The sequence below is a fragment of the Agelaius phoeniceus genome, chromosome 4 (assembly GCF_051311805.1).
Source record: "Agelaius phoeniceus isolate bAgePho1 chromosome 4, bAgePho1.hap1, whole genome shotgun sequence".
Classification (NCBI taxonomy): Eukaryota; Metazoa; Chordata; class Aves; order Passeriformes; family Icteridae; genus Agelaius; species Agelaius phoeniceus.
In genome coordinates, this window is record NC_135268.1 from 36351699 (window position 1) to 36373377 (window position 21679).

General features: G+C 37.3%; 1 long non-coding RNA gene across 1 annotated transcript in view; it reads right to left on the reverse strand.

Annotated features, from left to right (window-relative positions):
• LOC143693841 (uncharacterized) overlaps positions 1-21679 on the reverse strand; it is a 91549-nt gene that overhangs the window by 49777 nt on the left and 20093 nt on the right. Inside the window, exon 2 of the long non-coding RNA XR_013181822.1 lies at positions 12290-12339. This is a non-coding gene — a long non-coding RNA (uncharacterized LOC143693841). The remainder of the gene's footprint in view (positions 1-12289; positions 12340-21679) is intronic.

A 21679-nucleotide genomic window follows, 5' to 3' on the forward strand; every position in this document is an offset into this window, starting at 1 on the left:
TTCTTAAGTATTCCAAAGTGAATTTCATCAAGGCTTTGCTAAGCTGAAGTTATTTAATGTCTGAATTGGTTATATATAAATTACTCATCCAGTTGCATATATCATAGGGCATATTTAGATATTGTTTTGAGAATAATGGAAAGATGAATTCCCTATGAAGGTGAGTAAAGGCTTTAAAGCTGTCCTTTGACTACATTGCCTTCTAAAACTACTCCAGATTCCTGTGTGTTAACTCCCTCAAGGAAAAGGGCCTACACTGAGAATTATTAGATAAATACCTTCTTCATCTACACTGAAAGAGCTTATCCTTGTAAAATGTTTGATGTTGTTGATTTCTAAAAACTGGTTCTTTTGATAACTGCATTTACCCTGTATTCCTGAGGTGCTTACCCAGTAATAAAGCACAATATTGCATCCTTTAGAAATTATAGCACTTGGCTTTTTAGAGGGAGAAAAAAAAGCACAGTAATGCAGTAAATGTTCATTGTAGAGACCTCTGTAGCACTATAAATATTCTAATAGCACTGTTGGAGAGCAACTTTTAATAAAAAGGAATTCTCCACCTTTAAAGAGGTTCCTTCAAGAATTCTTACCCATCTATCCATTTCTGGTTTTGTAGATCATTACCCCTTTAAAATATCAAAGTTGAATATTCCCATTAAAGAAATTGTGAAAACATAGATTTTAAAGAGCTTTTAAATTCTTCAATTTTAATATTATTGAAGTTTTCCACTGCTACAGTGCAGGATTTTTTAAAAATACATGTACCTGAAAGCACACAGTTCTCACAAGATACCTTTTACCAAAAGACCATTCCAGAACTATCATAAAGATCTGTTTCTATCTGTTTCTCTGGTTTTAAATGTTCTTCTAGTTTCCTTCAAATGTTATAAATATAAAAAATGTCTAAACATTGTGACTCACAGAGAGGTTCATATGCATTAGGATTTTCCCTTCTTAGCCTCAAAGTTTCTTATAACTCAATTTTCTGAAAATTGTGACAAAAATAATTTGATCTAACATTTTACTCTAAGAAATAACTTGGAACAGAGTTTTTTGTAGTGTATGAAGTTTTCTGATAGTGAAATCTAAAACTTCCACAGGCATCACAGATTTGGGGGTTTATTTACTGGCAAGTTTTAGTAGATGATATTTTTTTAAGAAACATTTGAAATTCATTTGGTGTTATAGGATCAAGTGATGTTCCTTTATAGAAACAGATCTTTATGAACAACAAATGTATCTGACATAGTAAAAGGCACCTTGTGAGAACTGGGTGCTTTCAGGTACATGTATTTAAAACAATTCCTGCACTGTAACAGTAGAAAACTTCACTAATTAGAAGTGCATCTTGTTTTGGCACAGCATGAATGAGTGTCTTTTGTTGGCTATAGAATAACTTAATTATCTTTGGCAGTGAAAGTTGCATTTTCTTGATTAGTACTACTGAAGGTACCTTTGAGGAAAACAGAATAACTTGGCACTGGCTGTGTTTGGAGTAGAACTATAGATGGAATGTTTTTCAGCATAAATATCATTCCTTTTTTAACTTTCTTTCCATTTTCACATAAAACTAAGCCAAATTTGGAATGAGCAAAGGAGTTAAAACTGATTTGTTAGAACTTCAGAAAATCTTTTGTTGGAGCTATGAAATAAGGAAAAAATTCAGAGAAGACAGTAATGTATTCCTTGGACTGTCTAGGAGAAAAATTCTCCATTTCTTAACAGTACTTTCTATTACAAGATCTTGCACTGTGGACAACAACTTCAGTATTAAATAATCACAGTTTGTAGGTGCTTTAGGTATTAAATTGTTATGTTAATTGGCACCTTCACTAGCAATATTATTGAAAATGAGAGGAAAGCTAATGTCTTTACAAACAATTTGATGGGTAAAGATATCTTTGAAATAGGTCTTAATGTCTCTACCAACTTTGGGCAGCAGGTTTGTTGCAGACCCCAGGCAGCTCGGCTCCTGAAACAGGAAAAGGTCTGCACAAGCCTGAGTTTCTGAGCTTTGGGGTAAAAGAGTAGGTTTAAGGCATATGTGGTAGGCAGTTCAGGAAGGCTGTACCTTCCTAGTGCCTCACCCAGTGGGGAAAGGAAGAGGGCAACATGCAGCCAGGAGTTTGGGATAAAAGGAGGCAGAGCTCTCTGAAAACTCAAGAGAGAAAACCCAGCAGGTGTGTGCCCCAGGGGACTCTCTCCCTTTATTCGAATAAAGTTGCAGGACTCCTCTGTCTCCTTTTTGGATGTAAACCTCTGGCATTTATGGATTTTTCCATAAGAGATGGACAACATTCATCTTATCCAAGGACATCTGAAGTAAGCTTTGACAACATTACTTCCAGTACAGACACAGATGACTGAAGACATGAGCATACACCTCCTTAATTTAAGACATGGTCCAATCTCCTGACGGTATGCAGCTTAAAGGTACCTTTTTCTGTTTATGTGAAAAAATACAATACAGAAAGTCCCAGAAAATAGGATTCTCTTCAGGATTGGTTTAAAAAAAAAAAAAACCCAGGACACATTCACTGTTAGTTTTCACTCACTTGAACTGCAAAAGTTTAACAGAAGATACATGAATCCTCATGGGCTAGACCATACCAATCTACAAAGAAAGGGAAGAATGAGAAAGTAGAGAAAAAGAAGCAAACAGAAATCTAAGGAACTAAAGCCATAAATATTTAAGAAGTCTATCTCTTTGCTATCTTTTTTTTAGAATTTTTTTCTGTACAAAAAGCTGCCTACTATTTTAGACTTTCTCAAGCAAGCACACCTCAGCATTTAAACCGACTATGCAGCTATGCTGTGTGTACTGACCTGTATCTTCTCTCACAGACCCATAGAGCTGGCAAAGGAGTATGTGAGTACAGTAGGTTAGATAGTAGTTTATATTATTACATATAAGCTAACATGTTAAATGACTCCAAAAATGTTTCCGAGTCAAGAATATAAATAAACATGTTGTCAATACCATAGCATCAGTCTGAATTTATTCATGTGCAGAAACAGTTCTGCTCTGAGAACTTGTTCCTATAATGTATAGGATACCTTAGCCATGATCCACCAATAGGTCCGTACTGGAAATTCCAGCTGGTTTTAACATTAGATAATCTCTATTAAAGTGCAGGACTTTATATTTTTACATTGTTACTATGCTACAGAGCCTAAGTAGATTGAGATCTTTGGCTTAAGAATGAAAATGTGGAAAAAGCCCCATGTCACCATGTAAACTCTTAATATTAAAAGTCTCGTTCCTACTCTCCTGACTCAGCCCTTACTGAATCTACCAGGCTGCTAGTTTTTGTAGCTTTTGCTGAACTGACCACCATAATCAGGCTCCCAGCTGTGTCCATGTGGCTGCAAGGAGCTGGGCATGAGGTGCAGGGCTGCAGCCTGTGGGGCTGCATGAAGGGGGTCCCGGGCAGAGCCCACCCCATGCTGCCCACTGAGCCTCTCATTCACACTGACATTCCTCTGAAAAGCTGCTTGAAGGTGTTTCAGGCAGTTGCTGCTTTTATAAGATGTGGGCAGACTGCAGGTCCTAACTATAATACTAACTGAAATATTTCTGTATTTATGACTAAATATGTATATGAATGCCTTTTTTGACAGGATTGTAAAGCACTATACATTGTAGGACTAAGATCCAATCCCAGGATATTGGTTTTCAAAGACATTTTGCACATCCTGAAAAATCCAGTAATAATAATATGCTATGGTAGTGACACCAGATATATATCACTTATTGTTTCTCTTTCAAACTTATTTCATATAAACACTTTTATGAAAGTCATTCTTCTAACCCCACAACTACAAGTCATATTTAATTCTTCACTGTTGTGAAAAAGAAAAAATTGGTTTATGATCTAAAGAAATATCAGTTATATAAAAGCTATACAGGAATATTTCTTAACAAATTTGCTTTTAAAGGTCCACTGAAATGAATCAAGTATCCAGATTCATGGCAATTATTTCAATGAGTCTATTTATAGCTATTCAGTATAAAGAAGATAAATTAGCTCCTTCAGCCTACAAAGGTTGCATATTTATCTAGCACTTATTACTGTAATAAAATTCTAATTTAATTCAATTGGCAGCTCTGGTATGATGACTTCATAGTGTGATTATTCAAGGCACAAAGGATTTTTTTTTATAGTTTTTATTATTATTTTCTTGTTAAAAATGTATGGCTCTTCAGACCAAAGCATGTGATGTTTTAAGATCAAAAGCAGTAGTGAACTTAGTCATTATGTTTTCGTCCCCATCTAGCCAGTTTCCAAAATTACATGACAGTCAGTTTCCTATGTGATAACTATAAAACAGAGAACAGAATTCTTTTTTTGTTTTCTTGCAAAGGAAATGCATCAGTGAAGAGCCTACAGCTATATACATTACACGCATTATGAATAAATAACTTCCATATTCTGTAAGCCCATAGAGAAACATGGGCTTATTCATTAACTCTGTAAGTTAATAATCATATGCCTCCACTACTTGTGAAGATGAGAAACACACACAGACCAATTTTTGTCCATACATAAAATTACACGAGCATGAGAACTGCATAAAGAAGAGGGTATTTTTAAACAGGAAAAAGAAATTAGCTCATTGTTCATTGTATAATAAATAATGATCGCACATAGAGATGACCATGTTTTACAGAAACTGAAGTCTTAATTTCAGTATTAATGTCCTAGAAAAACAAATCTAAATGTATAACACTTTTTATCAAAAGAGCCATTAATTTTTTTAGAGAGGAAATATATCCATGGTCTCTGTTTGGGAAATAAAATTAAATTTGTTTTATTGTTTCCATTCTAACTTTTTGTCATAAGGACCACTATAGTTTGAATTATAAGTGGTGTAATATGAAATACATAAATCCCTAGAAGTATAAAACATAAAAATAGCTTTTGTGTCATTGCTTTTCTTAAAGAGCATGTTTTCTAGTTAAATGGTACATTTATAAGCAAGTGAGCACTTAGCCATCTTAATCCATTTGCATTCTGTTGAGATAAGTTATCAGTAGCTCAGTAATTTAATTTCTTTCTAATTCATATGGAGCCTGCCTGCAGGGGACACATTAACTGCTAGGCCCAAAATTACATCAACTTTACAATGTTCTGCTCGAAATCAAACAAGAGAAAGCCAAAACAAACACAAAACAAAGCTTTAAGACAACTGAATTTTAAATTGTTTTCAGGGTGAGGGAGGGGTGAGAGTCACAAGTTTATTCTCAAGACTCAACTTATCCAGTTTACCAAACTGGTTTAAAAGATGCCTAAAATGCATGTCAGTGTCAGTATACACACAATGCTGACAGTATTCTAAACCAGAGGTAGTTATTCTGTAGACCTGAAAAACAGAAATACTCGAATGGAGGGATGAGTTTGGAATACCACCCTCTCCCGTGTGGTTTGCTTTCCGAACAGCCAATAAAAGTGAGTCATTGAACATTTCATGTGAAGAATGGATATGTAAAAGGATATATGCCTGCACAGACACAGTTCCACAGAAAATGCATGTTTCTACAGTATTAAGCCTGAAGTTATTTTTTAAGTGTAGCTATGTAAAATATTGGCAGATAATAAATCATATGACAAACCACGTTAGATTCTCATCTATATTGAGTGTTGCTGACATGTCTCTCACCAGTACTTTGGCATTAGTTAATCCTATTTGTGGATCCTGCCTTTGAGCAAACAATCAACGGAACTGTAAAAGAAACATGAGTCCAGCTCCTCCTTTTCTGCTGCCCTCTACACCCACACCCGGGATTCCATCAGCAGCACGCTGCACCAAGCAGAAGCCATAATGCTAAGATGAACACCCAAAAGTTACTACTGCCACTTTAACTCTGTTATTGTCACTTGTCCTCATAGATTCATAGAATGGTTTGGGCTGGGAGGGACCTTAAAGATAATTTATTTCCAAACCACACTGCCATTGGCAGGGACACCTACTAGTACACCAGGTTGCTCAAAGCCCCATCCAACCTGGCCTTCAGCACTTCCAGCAATGGGGTAACCACAACCTCTCTCAGTAACCTGTCCCAGTGCCTCACCAAACGCACAGAAAGTAATTTCTTCCTAATATTTAGTCTAAACCTACTCCCTTTCAGTTTGAAGCCATTGCCCCTTGTTCTGTTATTACATTGTATATAGTGTTGCCATCTTTCTTGTAGGCTCCTTTCAGGTACTGACAGACTGCAATTAGATCACCTCAAAACCTTCTCTTTTCCAGGCTGAACAAACCCAATTCTCTCAGCCTTTCCTTATAGGAGAGGTGCTCCAGCTGTGTGATCATCTTGGTGGCCTCCTCTGGACCTGCTCCAATAGGTCGGTGTCCTTCCGGTGCTGGGACCCCAGAGCTGGATGCAGCACTGCAGATGGGGTCTCACAAGAGTGGGGCAGAGGGGCAGAATCCCCTCTCTGGCCCTGCTGCCCACCCTGCTTTGAATGCAGCCCAGTTGTGCTTGACTTTCTGGGATGCAAGTGCACATGGCCAGGTCATGTTCAGCCTCTCATCCATCAGCACTCCCCTGTTCATCTCCCCTGAGCTGCTCTTAACCTGTTCAAGCCCAAGCCTTTGTTGGTACCAGGGGTTGCCCCAACCCAGGTGCAGAACCTCACAGTTGGCCTTGTTAAACCTCAAGAGATTCCCATGGGCTCACTTCTGGTGCTTGTCCAGGTCCCTCTGGATGTTACCCTGTCCTTCAGGAGTGTCAACAGCACCACTTACCTTGGTGTCATCTGGAAATTTGCTGAGGGTGCACACAGTCCCTTTGTCTATGTCATTAATGACTACATTAAATATCACTGGTCCCAGTTTAGACCCCTGAGGGACATCACTTGTCACTGGTGTCCATTGTGACTCTGCACTGTTGAGCATTACTCTCTGGATGCAACAGTCCAACCAATTCCTTATCCACAGCCCATGCATCAATCCATCTCCGTGCAATTTAGAGAGGAGGATGTTACGGGGGACAGTGTCAAAGTCACTGGAGTCCAGATAAATGACATCTGTAGCCCTCCCATTGTCCACTGATGGAGTCACTCCATCGTAGAAGACCACTGGGCTGGTCAGACAGGATTTGCCCTTGGTAAAGCTGTGCTGGCTGTCTCAAATCACTGCCCTGACCTTCATGTGCCTTGGCATAACTTCTGGGAGCATCTGTTCCATGACCTTCCAAGGCACAGAGGTAAGATTGACAGGCCAGTACCTCCCAGGTTCCTCCTTTCTACCCTTTTTAAAGATGGGTACAATGTTCCCCTTCTTCCAGTCACCTGGGACTTTACCTGAATGCCATGACTTTTCAGGATTCTAGGATGTATCTCATTGGGTCCCATAGATCTATGGGATAAGTGATGTCCCTCAGGGGTCTAAACCGGGACGAGTGTTATTTAATGTAGTCATTAATGACATAGACAAAGGGATTGAGCGCACCCTCATCAGTTCACCTCAGTGAGTGAAGGTCTATCCTTGCACTACAAAGGATTCAATTGACTTTATTCCTCCAGTTATGGCAATTCAACTTGTTTGAGACTGAGCACATGATGCTGCTGCCGCTAATTTCAAACCCAGGATATTGCATATGGATGGTTCAAACATGTTCATACTCAGATGGCTTCCTATAGTTTACAAAGCTCTCTTGGACCCACACTGGAATTAGGCTTTTAACTCCCAGTGGCTTATTCCTGATATTTCCACTTGTTTTTAAGATTTAGTGACAAAATACCACATTTGGGTTCACCAACCTAGAACTGGGAGTGACTACTGAGAAAATTTAGAAGCTACATAAATGATTATTATTCAACATAAAGAGTCAGAAGAGAAAGCAAAAGGGCCTGTTTCTTGGCTTTGATAGCTCCTTTAAGCCTACTGAGCACCAGGAAGAAGAGGTGGAGAAACTGTGATCTTAACACATTTCCCAGATGAAATTTGACTGGACTTGATCAATACTTTCACATCAGTAAGCTGTATTGCTTCCAGCAGAACAAAGCAACTTCCCTTAAATATATGGTACTGTTGACATTTAAATGCTATGGATCAGAGATGTGGCTATACCACTCTAGCATACATCACGACCACCTGTCAACTTCAATTTTTCTCATTTGCAGTTATCTACAGTTAACAGCGGTTAAAAATAGTGAAGCCCTACTACTGCTATTCTCTGCAAATTCCTGGCTGAGGTATCTGGAAGCAATTCTCAGCCTGTGCTGCTATTGAATAGTGCTGTGATGCAGACAGTGTACACATCCCTGCATCAGCTGCAAAAGGGATTAGAGACTTAGAGATCTTTTAATAAAATCTTCTTTCTCCCTGCTTCCTCTGCTATCTCAAGGACTTTTGTCATATAAAACAAAAGCAAATCTCCTCATATTTTGTAATAAATGTAGCAAAAAGTCATGGCTTTTCAAGACCCCTAATGTGTGACACCTGTCTTTATTTTTTTACCCCAGTAAATATCTGCAAATGGGAATGTGTGAGATCTGATTCTATTTTTTTTTTTTCCTAATAAATACAGGTGGCAAGCACAGATTTTTAAAATGTCAAATGCTGGCTTTACTAAGAGGTTGCTAGCACCCTTGCATTACCTCAAACAAATAATGCCCAATGGACAAGACACAGATTCAGTGAGAATAAATGGCAAAGGAAAGTATAGGGGATATGGAAAGTTCCAACACTAATGATCACAATTAATTAAAGAAAAATGCTTTTGAAACTTGATGTGCATGGTTCATGTGAGTATCTTTTCTTGAATGTAAATCTTTCATTTTTCCACTTCTGTTAAATACAGAGCTGGAGAACACCGAATCTCAAGTTTCTAAGACAGCAGCGTTACCTGTTCATGAACATAGACTGAAAATAAATGCTTCCATAAAATTTTATTTCCACGGCCTCTATAGAGTAAATAGGCTGATCCATTGACCCTTCTATATTTTTACTATATATTTGATGTTATGATTTTATTTTTCCAGTTCACTATAACCCAAAAAAAACCAGTACATTAAGAAATGAAAGATGAAGTGTACCCTTTAGAGTAGCAAAGAGCCTTGGTACTAATCATTATTGCAGCAGAAATGTGAGATAAATGCAAATTGGTGGAAAAGATAGAGAAGCCTACAGAGATATAACACATGAGTAAACCAAATTAAAGCTGTTAACTATATATTGATGACCTGGTTTGTCAGTTATTGTTGAAGCATTGTAGATGAAGAATCCCTGAATAAGTTTCTGTATCTGAGAATTGGAAAATGAAGCTTGTGGATTTTTATTGCCAGTGATACAAATGTAGTAGTTTAAAATTGATAAATTACACTGCTCTTTCTTTATAATTTTTTTAGTGCCAAAGTCCATAGCTGAGGCTGATCCATTTTAATGAATGGATTCTGCATGACTACAAAGGACCCAAATTTTTTTTAGACTGATTGCCTGAGCATAACTCATTATACTTGTTTGTTCAGTGGCTTTGTTTTTCACATCATTTGAATTACCATTCACTTACATTGCTGCTAGAGTTAATCTACTTCATCTAACAGGTTGCAGATCCATTTGAAATTATTATCCACCTATTTCTAGCCTTACAATTTTCCTTCTGAAGTCTTAGGTGGGGAAAAAAAGATTTGGGAAGGGGAAGAGAGAGAGTTCATATTTTCAGGTCAGCTGTTTTAGTCTGAGTAAAGTTGGAGACTAAGAGATTTGGATCAATATGACCCTACTAGAATACCAGTACTGGTCCTCTTCTTGTTTACATTGACAAAAGCAATAAAGACTGGCAAAACTGGCAAGAAAAAAGCCTGAGAATCTTAACTTTATCAAGGATTTTAGAATATTCCTAGGGCAGTGAAAGGACAGGGATTGACCTAAGGGAGCAATGGGGGCCTGGCATAACATCACCCATAAGAAAGTGTAAATGGCAAAGACTGTCAAACCGTGCTGGGTGGGAAACTGTTAATATCACTACAGACACAGCCTTTCTAGTTTGAAGCTCAGGGATTCTTATTAGGGCTGTGGGTCACCCAAAACAGAACTACATGCACAGCTTTCTGAGAAATTATACAGAATTTTAAATGTCTGTGCAATTCTGTGGTAGAGATTAAATAGCACAACAGAAACTGGGAAAATTATGCACTTGTTGGGCTTTGGCTTGGAAGTCATTGATGACTTACTAGAAAAAAATACTATGAGAAAGCTGTTCATATGTATGCCTAAGGTTTCAATGAGGAAAAGTAAGATGGCATAGAAGACGTATTTTCTGCAGAACTTGAAAATGGGCTTTTTCAAATTTAAATTCCAAAGAGATGCCATTAAAGTTGCTTTTATGGACTTAAGTGATGACAGATTAAAGGAAGATGTAGGGAAATGAACAATAAGCAGTGAATCCTATCATAGTGTAATAAGCAACAGTAAAATTAGATTAATTAATTTTGTCATCTATAAAGACTCTGCAAAGAGCACTATGTATTTTCATAACAATATAAACAGGCATAATTGGATACTTACATCCAAATTCACCAATCAGCTTAGCCAAATACTCATTAGTTCAAGACACATGAGTAATGTCCAAAATTATCCCACTGTCAGAATCTAAGAAGACTTAATTATAGTTAGGATTAATATCCTGTGAGAGCAACAGTATGTGTATGTGTTTCTGTAAGTCCTGTTGTACTGTACAATAGACTGAAGCAGGCAAAAAAAGCTAGAACTGAGGATGACTGAGGAAATAAAAATCTAATCAGAAAAAATAGTAATTAGAAATTGATTTGCAAGTGTAGAAAATAGTTCTTTGATGCTTAGGGATAAAGGTAATATCAAGAGGGATGATTAGAGACATGGCAAAGGAGGGATAATTTCAATAACTCAGAGTATAAACAACTGGATAATTCTTGTTTGTAAGAAAACATGCAACTCAACTTGCGAAAGGACAATGCACTTTACACACCAAGCATTTTGACATAGAGCAATATTGTGAATAAATCCAAAACTCCACCTCAACACTCAGGATATGAAAGCAGGTGTCGACAATAACTTTCAGGGAATTATTAGAAGAGGGAGAAATAAATAGAGTCAAACAAAACCTTTTAAACAAATGACCTTCATAATATAGATCTACAGTCCCGTCCAGCGGCCACTGGAGCTGACAGGTGCCAGCTAGCCGCTCCCAGAGTGACTGGTGGAGACCACGAATCCCGCCACTACCAGGTCCTCTGCGAGAACCCCGAGTAGTGGCTCCATCTGCAGTGTGGTGACGCAGGCGAGAGCGGGACTGCAAAGCACTGAGGCGAAGGAAGGAAGGAGTAGACACACGAGTGGACGCCAAGGCGCTTCATTGACCCAGGTGGGGGCAGTGATGGTGTCAGAGAAAAACCATTGGGGAGGCACTGATAAAGGGGAAGGGCATGACAGGAGGAGCCACAAGGGACCAATGAACAAAGCCCAGGGGAGGAGTGAGGGACACAACTGAACCACTAGAAATGGCCCAGGGGAGGGAAAAGGCTCAGGAGACAAATCATATGTTAGGTAAAGGAAGACTGACATAGAAAGTTCTTGAAATGAAAGGGGGTTGGTTACAATGATGGACAGGTAACTGGCGGGAGGAACAAACCATTATGAGGGAGAACATGGGGGGAACCGAGGGTCAAACCAAATCTTAACTTATAAAAAATAACCAACTTTACAATAAAACCCATATAAACGACACAATGCTACATAGATCTTCAGAAAAATTTCCTGAGGTCATGGTAGTAAGAAGTCCTACAATTGCTTTTGAGGAAAGTGAAATGTAACTATTGTGAAATGTCCCATTTCTTTATATTGCACAGAGTTTCAACCTTCCACTTTTTCAAGACACTTGCACAGCTAGTTTGGGAAAGCACCAGCTGGATTCCACACAGACAGCTGACCTAGAATCAAGTGTTTTCAGTTCCACAAGAACCTGACAGATGTGAAGCTATGTAAAACATATTTTCTCAAAACTTTAAAAAAAAAGCTTATATTTACAGATCAGTCTCCAGGTTGAAATGACATAATTTTAGAGCAGAGTAAAATTACTAGAAAGAACTGTATGTCAATATAAGAAAAGATCTCTTCCATTTCCTCTTAAAGTGATTTTGGATTAAGCACAATGTCTGTACTTTTCTTAGCATACCCTCACAGAGAAATGTAAGACTATTGCTATCAGCTTGTTAGGCATTTAAAATTCTAAAAGATCATGTTTTCTGGTAACAATTTGATATGAGAACAAAGAAGCTAAAGGATGATTTTTTTTACTTACTTTGAAAGTAAAAGTTCCTTTCCATGAAGATCATTTTTCATCTAAAACACCTGAAAAAATATAAATTCAGTTATAAAAACTTTCTGGTTTATGCTGGCATGAGAAAGGGCAAGTAAATATAAGGTAAGTATAAGTAAATTTCAGGTAAGCTCCTGAAACAGTTATGAAAATGACTGTATTAAGGAGAATTTTGTAATAAGGAAAGAATTATAGATGGAGAAGAAATCATATTATAAATACAAACAATACAAAATAAATACAATATAAATACAAAAAAAGATAATTAAAGTGGGAGAAGCAGGTATTTAAAGACTCAGGAGAAACACACATTAATAGACGTGTTTCCTAGAGACATGGTTTAGTGGCAGACCCAGAAGTGTCAGATTAATGGTTGGGCTTGATGATCTTGGAAGCCTATTCCAACTTTAATGATTCTCTGATTCCGTGGTTTTATACAAAACAGTATCTAATAGCTCTGAATATGCACTAGTATAAACAGCAGTGAAAATCATAATACAATAAGTTAAGGCAAATTAGCCGTGGTATTTTCTACTAGGATTACCAACCTGAATCAGTTACAATGTGACAGATAGGCTATGCCTGCATTAACACATCTGGCTGGTCATTAAAAAGAAATAATTTCACCAAAAATACTAAAAGTAAAATAAAAATAATATATTCCACTGCCAAAAAACATGCCAAGTAATGAGTCTCTATAAGGGTCTTTCTTTTTAAGTAACATTATCATTTTTAAACAGATGTTACAGCATGTAGTAGAGATAATAATGTACCCATACCCACCAAAGGTGTAATTTCTGTGTCAAGTGAACTACTAGTGACCTTAAAATAAGCATGCAGAATACTGATTGCAGAACCAGGAGCCTTGGAAGCACAAAGCATAAGCACAGGTTGAAACCTGAAGGGCTAAGGCTGAGCACAGATGGTCACATCTTGATCAGAGTGCAAGATGAGCAGGGGCTGGGTTTAGAGCAGAACAGAAGTAATGCCCATGGCTCAGTTGTGCTCATGGAGTCATTAGCAGGTTCTCAGAAGGGTGTGCATCCTGAGCAGCAGGGAGAGAAACCAGGAATTTCTAGCTCAGGGAGGCTATATGGATTGCAGAATGGTGAGGGAAAGAGGAACTTCCTTTTAAATTCTTTGTCACTGAGTGTCCAGGGAACATATGACCTAGTCACATCTAGAGGTGTGCATCAGCCTATGAAAACTGTCCATGACTGATCATCTGCAACAAAACATGCTGCTTGTGTTGGCTCCAAACAGATAATAATCAGATATCCTGAGCAGATCTCTCTGCTAACCTGTATTGTACTACTATATATACACAAGTGTTGTCTTATTATTGAAGGGAAATGCAGTTGCACTTTTGGACTAAGGACCTGATTGTATTTGACCTGTCTGGTCATTTACTTTTGAGGACTGGCTGTTAAACAGGGATGCAATGGTCAGGTTGTAATTTTTCTTTCTATTTTTAAGATGCTAGCTTTTAGTTCTCTGATAATCTGAAGGTATTGAAGACTGAAAAGTCCAGCCTGCTATTTCGCTGGAAATAAGTAATTACTGTCAAAAGCTGTTTGATAAAAACCCACACTAAGATAACATAGGAGTAGTTTCCTACTCTAATGTTGAAGTATATTGTATTATAGCTCAACTGTACCTTCTCCTTAAAACTCTCTTTAAAAAGGTTATTCCTACTTCAGATACTGCCGCCTTGAACTGTGACAGCAAAACTCATTTTGCCAGCATTTAAGGTTATTTGGAAAAGCTATTTTTGATACAGAGAGCTCAAGAAAAGGTGCTGCTCATCTTGTTCAAAATTTCCTCCAAAACTCCTTTAACCTGGTCTATCTCAAAAGCAGCTTTTCCAGCAGTAACTGGAAAAGAAGGTTATTTGAAATATGTGTTAACATTTAGCATATAGGAGCATTCTTCAGAGGAAAGAAAGTTTGTATAAGAAGTTACTTACTAGTAAATCAGAAATGTCAGTTATCAGACACCAATATAGCATATCAGTATTTGAACATCCAAGATCAAGCAGAGAGGCAACATGTCAGAGCAATGCCTCATCTCCCACTGTGAGCTATGTGTAATCCCTCTAGCCTTTTAAAAACCTGATTTATTTGATTATTAGATTACATACATGTTTTGTACCAGGAAATGATAGTTCATTTATGTACCATCAAGAAAGGCACTCAGACCCTGCAGGAAAGCATCCCTTAAAATGCCATTTATTGGAGCTAAAGCTATATGGAAAGACAGGATAGTATAGAGAATCCTAAGTGCATTCACACACTGGAAACCCTGAGGTGCAACACTGAACAGATGTCCAGCGAGGGCATGGCCTGCTGTGCAGACCAATCTCATTTCAGTCTTCTGTGTCATTATAGGATTTCCTTAAAAAAAATTTCTAGTTGCCATTTCTACTACCAAACAAAAAGCATTTCACTTGATAACTTGTTGCTGCATAACCACCAGCCTACAGACCAAGTTCATCCTGTGGCCAGGGGACATGCAAAGTCCAACACTGGCTTAGTGTCCACAGGGTACATTTGGCAGAGCACAGCACAGGGCTGCACCCACACAGACTCATTGGTACAGGGATCATCAACTCCTCAATGAACAAAGGCCTCCAGCCAGGATCACAGCAACATGATTTTTTCATTTTGAATGAAAACAGAAAGGAGGAATAACCTTTTTGGACATGTGGTCTTCACTGACTTGACCAAAGCTAGACAACTAGTCTTTGAAAAGTCCAAGTCTAGAAAATCAGTTCCTTGATTTGCATTTTACAAGAATATAGCAGAAATAAAATTTCTGCACTTATTTGAACAAGAGTTGTTTGATATCTAATTTGAGTAAAATGATATGCTTACAGGTGTTTAAAAAAACCCCAAACCACAATCAAACAAACAAACCAACCTAAAATAAACCAACAAAAAACCAAACAAAAATTTAAAAACCCAAACAAAAACAAAGCAGGTACCAGCAGAGTATTTATCTTTCATTTATTCCACTATGATCTGCTAATTAAAAAAAAAAAAATCTCATAGTAGCAGTTTCACTCCAACTTTATAGTTGATAGGTCACATGAAAACTTAAATTGAGACTTTTTTTGTGATACATTATCTGTTTGGGAGGGTGAGAATTTTATGGTTCTGATCTAGTTTTCTCAATCCCTAAAGTCAGAAAATGTGGAATAATTTTATATACTGTGAAATGGCACAAATAATTGACTTAAGAGGGCCTCTTTAGCTGTGCAACACTGACATACAAAGTATCTTGATTTTCTTGCTGAAACATGTTTGTGGTAGAGAGACTTTATACAGCTATACAGTTTATGAATTACTGCACTGTTTCCATGGATACTTCTCAACGCAGGCACAAGTAGTATCATTAAAGTGGAACTTGAAATTCTCCAACAACATCATAACTAGACATTTTCATACTCTGACACCCCCATATTAAATTTGAATAAACTACTTGAAATGGAAAGGAAGTTTCCAGAATGTTAAATTAAAACAGATTAAAAAAAGCTATCTTTCTCCCCATCTTGAAGCAACTCATTTCCTTTAAGTTATGGTCTGTACAATCTTTAAATAATGGTTCTACCTAGGAAAGATGATGCACTGATGGTAGAACTGTGTTATTGTATCTCTGTGGGTTTTTTCTTATATACCTGGTAAATGTACTTTGTCTTATGTGGCATTAGCTATGTAACTGCATACACTCTGAGCAGCTGAGCTGAATATTTCCAGGTTCGGAATCATTCTTTGCTGCTATAAAATTTTCCTCATCACTTCTCTCTAAAGCTGTCAGTGCCACAAAGGAGCACAGCTAGCAGAGCTTTCAAGAGCGTGACACAATGTGCTGGTCTCTGACATGGGAGAACAGTTCTGACTGGCACCATCCAGAGTGGCTCTTCCAGCTGTTGAGACTATAAATATCAGTCTCTCCCTGTCTTCCTGCTTGCTAACTGAAGCTATTCACAAATGAGAAGGATGTCCCATGTGTGTGGGAAGGGAGATGCTTTCATCTTCCAGCTGCGAGTCCTGGACACCCACCCCATACTAAGAGTCAGCTTGTTTTTACCTCTTCCAGTGCCCCCACCTCACAGTCCATGTTTGCACCTAGACACATGTACACAAACTCTGTATTGTCATGGTATCTAAATACTTTTGTTGTCAGAAGTGAGCTTTCACCGAGGAAAAAAAATGGAGAACAATAAGGAATTGTGACTGCACATTAAGACAATGGTGAGCTGACCTGAAAAATATAGTGTTGCAAATGAAGGGATGGGTGCTTAAGATGATGATTGATAAACTGCTAGATAATATACTAATGAGCAACATGTGTATTATCTGGCAGTGAATTACCATGGATCCACATAAAGACACCAGTCACATTGCATAATGAGGATGTGCATGATAGAAAACATTATATAGCATTTGAAGATGTCTCATGTGAACTGAATGCCAAAGGGCTGCTCTAACACCTAGAGCAGCATTCTCTAGGCTGCTTTTTGCCTCTTGGCTAAATCAGTTAATAAGTCAATAAAAGTATGAATGTTTTATAGCAGGCAACAACCTTCAGGAAATAAATGGCCCAAGATACAAAGACCTGTCAAAATTAACTGATAAAAGATGCTTAGGCACAAGAAACCCTTGGGTTCATTTCTTGGAGCTTGGTCTGCTGGAGAGCTGGGCTTTACCAAATGTTTTTTCGACATTGGTATGTAGTGGTTTCCTTTTATTTGCCATTATTGCTGAATAAAGATGCTTACATATAAAATTCAGTCTTCAGCTGTAGTTCCTACAATACCCAGCTATCATTATGAATCTGGGGAGAGACAAGATCTGTTTAGAGCAATGCACCACATTCCAGAGGAAAATATACAATACTTTTCAAAGGAAAGCTTGTACAAGACAAAAAATTTTGTGTTTTTTAATCAGGAATTCATCTTTGGTTTTCTCTCCTTTTGGTTTGTCTTTTTTTTCCTCTTCCTTATCAAACAAACTTGATAATGAATCCAAATCTCTAGCTGGACTGTCAATGATACAAATATTTCTCCTCACTACTTACTTGATACATCAGCCTCCGTTCTTTTTTTCAAGTCTCTAAACTGGCAGTAGACTGGCTGCCTTTTCCCTGAGCATGAGGTAACATTTTAGGAGCAGTCTTGGGGCACTTAGCCCTGCATGTGCTGGGTCAGGCATTCATCAATCTGCATGGCTATATTGACTGCCTCAGCTCCATAGTGACCTTCCTTAACTACTTACATGTTCTCACAGCATCACTGAAGATAAGCGTATAAAATTCATGCTCTAACAGGTCAGCTGGAGGTACGATTTTTTATTTTCTTTTTTTTTAATTTCTGCTCTTTCAGCTAGCACATGACTGATGTTCTGTCTGACTCTGCTGTGACCATATCCTTAATTTCCAGTGCTACATCCCCACTTCAAAACTAATAGAAGTTGCTAGCTTGGATAATACCAATGGCAAGACACAATCAAAACATGTCTGCAGCACTTTGGAATAAATAAGATCTATATGAATCATGCTCAGTATTTGACAAGTGGGAGTCATTCCTTGAGAAAGAAATCAGTATAAAAACATCTAATAGGGAGAAAAACAACAAACAATACCACGCTGTCTAATGCTACTCTTTCCCTTCTCAATAACAAATTAAACCTAATTTATTGCTTTAAAAGTACTCCCAGTTCACCATCTGCAGTATTTCCTGTAACTTGTAACACAATTTTGAATGTTTCTTTCTTTTTTATGCTTTTTTTCTGCTTTCAGTGACTACTTTGTCACTTTCTGAGATGCTCAGTATTCTGTCCAAAAGTTTGATCAAGTATCTGTTGAACATCTATTCCCTTCCACAAACCAGAGCTGAAGCTGTTCTGTTCTCAAGTGTTTTCAATAGTCCACAACTTATCAGCTATAAATTCAAAGAAAAGCTATTCAATGAGTTAGTACAAAAAATACACAGCCAGAAGCTCCGACATCTTTTTCTCTCTTTCATATTTCTGCTGTTTTCTGAGAGAAAACTAAAGCTTTGAGGAAACGAATTTGAAACTAAATAGTAGAAGAAATAGTTATAGATTAATATAAAATGTCATTGTCATTTATGGCTTTCTTCATTTTTTTATATACTACTTATGCCACCAATATCATGATTTAGAATCTTGAGATGTCACTTGAGGATCCTGATTGATCTATTGTTTTTCACTCAAAGATGTCACATTCCTAGACAATGTATCTTTTTGTGTGCAACTGTACACAAGAGGTGTTAAATGTTTCATTTGTTAAGATTTACAAGTATAGAAAACTGGATCTTCTCCTGCACCACTGGTTGTTGTGGTACTGGCTTTAACAGACTCCATGACAAGGCACCAGCATTTACAGTCAGATGACTGTGAAAAGGTAAGTTTACCTATTATCCCTTTTAGGAACTATAAATAGTATATGATGTAACATAAAATCAAATCTCTCAGTAAATGAAACTGACAAATAGAGATTTCATTACCTCCTGAAGTGGAGGTAAAGAAATAAACGACACTCGACAACCTCACTGGTGGTAGAATGATCCTGCTTTTCACAAAGCATCTTCCTGTCACTGCTAGGATAGCAATGGACCATGCAACCTTGCCTTTAGGCCAGTCCAATCTGAAGAATCTCCCTTTCAACAGAAACAACCCATATGTAGCTCTCATAAACCTACAGATTGCAAAATTGCAAAATGTTAAATGAGGACTATGCTTTTCAGGGGATCCTGTGTAGGTTTGGATCCTGAATAGATATGAAGTACAATGTAGATTCAAGTGCCCTTTGAGAGCTTAAGAAAATTCCATCCTGCAGGCTCTAGAAAGCCTTTCAAAAGCTGCACTTGATCATGATAACACTCCCCACCTCAAAGTTCATGCAAAATAAGGCAAGTGCCAATAACACGTCTCAGAAATTTAAAGGAACAGTAGTTAATAGCAGTAATGCTTCCATTATTTTAATAATTTCAAAAGGCTGAATTTGCAGTGTTTACTCCAATTTTGCTGCAATCATGACATCTGTAAACTATAATTAGGAACTGAGCTTAGACCTGAATATTATATCATCTTTCTTTACAACTTAACTATGCAATTAAATTCTAATATATATTATATTCAAGCTGTGCTCTGCTTTGGATAATAAACCTGATAAAGCCAAGACCATAAATACAATGCTCTCCTCTAAGCCACCAGCTGGTCTTAAAAAAACAGGTTGGAAAGCATCAAGTATTTTCAACTTCAGACATTCCAAACCAAGATTTCACTCTCTTTTTCCAAACTTTATCTTAGAGGTCAGGCTCCTGGTTCAGCTAAACTGAATGTTTTTCTACTACTATCAGCAGAATCATTTTTCCAGACATTATGAATGGGTGCAAAAAAATGTTCCATATATTCTTATTCTTTTAGAATATGATGTTTCTAAGGTAACTGTACCCAGGAGATCTACTAATAGCAAAAAGTGGAAAATAATGTAACTTCTACTTTAAAATCACTTTTCTAAAGGGAAGAGGAATTGTATTCCCACAAACTTTTTCCTTTGTAACTCTGTCACTCTCTTTAACAAAATCAAAGAATTCAAAATTTAATGCTGAGGTTCTATATATAATCATGTTGGCAACAGACAGAGAGATTCGGAGATGTACTGTATTATAGTGTTAAGAGTCAGCTCAGAAGAAAAAATTGGGTAAAACTTAGTTACATGTTATGGATGGTCAAAATGCTTCAGATAAAATGAGATCCAGCACTAACTTCTGTCCAGATGTCAAACCAAACTGGCACACCATTTTTTTTAAATAAAGTTTAGTTTTTAATGTTTGTTAGGAATGGCTTTAAAAGTGCTAGAGAATATTTTGATAAAACATTCCAAACAAAGATGGAAAATAAAATATGTTTAGAAGTCTATCACTCAACCTTATGAAGTTCACATTAGATTGTCTCATGAGAGCTCAAGACCATCACATCATGCAAGATTTCCAGCAGGGTTAACTCTCCAATGATACCCAAAGGCACATACAAAGTAAACAAATTGCAAATCCAATTACTTACACAAACATTTACTCAATTGCTTTAGTGACTTGTAATGCATACCCAGTGTTTATCTTATACTACAAGTCTTTAAACACAGCCTAATACAAATACCTAGGTTTTGTTAAAATGGCAGAGGTCCTCAGATCTGAGGTTTTTGGGGAACCCATGCTAGTAAGCAACTTAACTTACTGGTAGAAAAAATAATCACATTTTTTAGTGAAATGTTAGAGGATTAAAAGAAAGTATGCACTACAAAATATCTTTTTAGTAACTCCTATGACAATAGCTGACCACAATAAAAATAAAAAAATAAAAGAGAAAAAATAATTACTACTATCTGCAAAAGTAAAGCAGAAGAAATCCAAAAGCAGAATTCTTAGAAGTGCACTGGACTACATTTTTTTTGCACAAAAGGGCTATAGGGACTAAATTAATTTCGGCAGAAAGTAGAAAAATGTCTACTGCTCTTATATTGATTGATTAAACTGAATCTCTGATACACAAATATTTACGTATAGTTAAGTGGGATATTTTAGTTGCTAGGTATTCCCACAATTGTTGTCTAAAATATTCAACCTAAAGCTGATAATAAAATAAGTTGGAATCAGATTTTTATTTTAGCCAGAAACTTGAAAACATAGCCCAAGGTCTATAGTTCTAGGTACTTGTTGCATAACAAGAAGAATCATTAAGTTGTTAAAGGCAATACTTAACAGCAAAAACAATATTATACTTTAATTTCACCCATCCCCTCTTCACCCTGATCAGCTGATACTTACTGTTTGCCTAATACGAAGCTTTCCAACCAAGATCTTCATAGCAGGCAAACAGGAGCCAAGGACCAGCCAGTGTCAGGCAATTAAAACTACCTTAACAATGGCAAACTGCAGCTCAGAGTTCTTTGTAACACAGAGGGGGAAAACAAGCACCATTTTGATGCCAGCCCTTGCCATGTTTCTGCACCATGACACAACACTGCGCCCACTCACTCAGCACTGTTGCATTAAGTGCAGAGCAGTAGGCTTGTCATTTAAACACATGAACAAACTGCCAAGTCTAAGCCACTATGCAACAAGAACTCTTTTTGCAGCCAAGACATTACACTGAACATGTTGCAGTTGAGACAGCCATGACACACAGCATATCATACAATTTCAGAAAGCTTCAACACATACCAAGTAACACCACACCAATTCAGAAAGCTCCAAGTGTCTGCTCTTCTTGTTTTTTTAGCCTAACCTTTTATACCTTCACGTTGATGCATTGCACCTGTGTGTCCCTTTGGTGGTTGGTCAGTGCC